The sequence below is a fragment of the Penaeus monodon genome, chromosome 24 (genome assembly GCF_015228065.2).
Source record: "Penaeus monodon isolate SGIC_2016 chromosome 24, NSTDA_Pmon_1, whole genome shotgun sequence".
Classification (NCBI taxonomy): Eukaryota; Metazoa; Arthropoda; class Malacostraca; order Decapoda; family Penaeidae; genus Penaeus; species Penaeus monodon.
The window spans coordinates 28501925-28502463 of NC_051409.1; positions in this window are offsets into that span (position 1 = coordinate 28501925).

Below are 539 nucleotides of genomic sequence, written 5' to 3' on the forward strand. Positions count from 1 at the left end.
ATTTATTTATCTAACTCTTCCCTTATATTCATCTCTTCAAGGAATAAACACCTTAATTAACCACCACGAAAAGCATCACGTCCCTCTAATATTTTGTTGCGTCACCGTCGTTAAGTCAGCTGTCTCCCTGCGTTATTTTGTTTCAACATCATTATCCTTTTGAAATAGTATACTGGCTCGACAAAATCTGACCTCATTTGCATTTCCCTGTATATTTCACTTGACTTAGTTGGTACAAGAATCTCGTTCATCGAAGGATGTCCGTATTTTCTCTTTTTTGCCTTCGTAATGCACACTTTCTCTCTTTTTTATTTGTTTTGTTTTTATGTTATACATGCTTGGCATCATTTCCTGGACCCTCGGCGACCTTGTTAGTATCCTGTCTTCGTTTAAAACTACCGAAAGCAGGGATGTATTTTTGGTCGATGCTTGACACTTTTTGATCTTTAAGAGAATGGGAATAATATTTTCTACTTTAGTATTACACCTTATGAAGATATTATTATAGGTGTAAGTTTATGCGCATTAGAAGAGAAAAT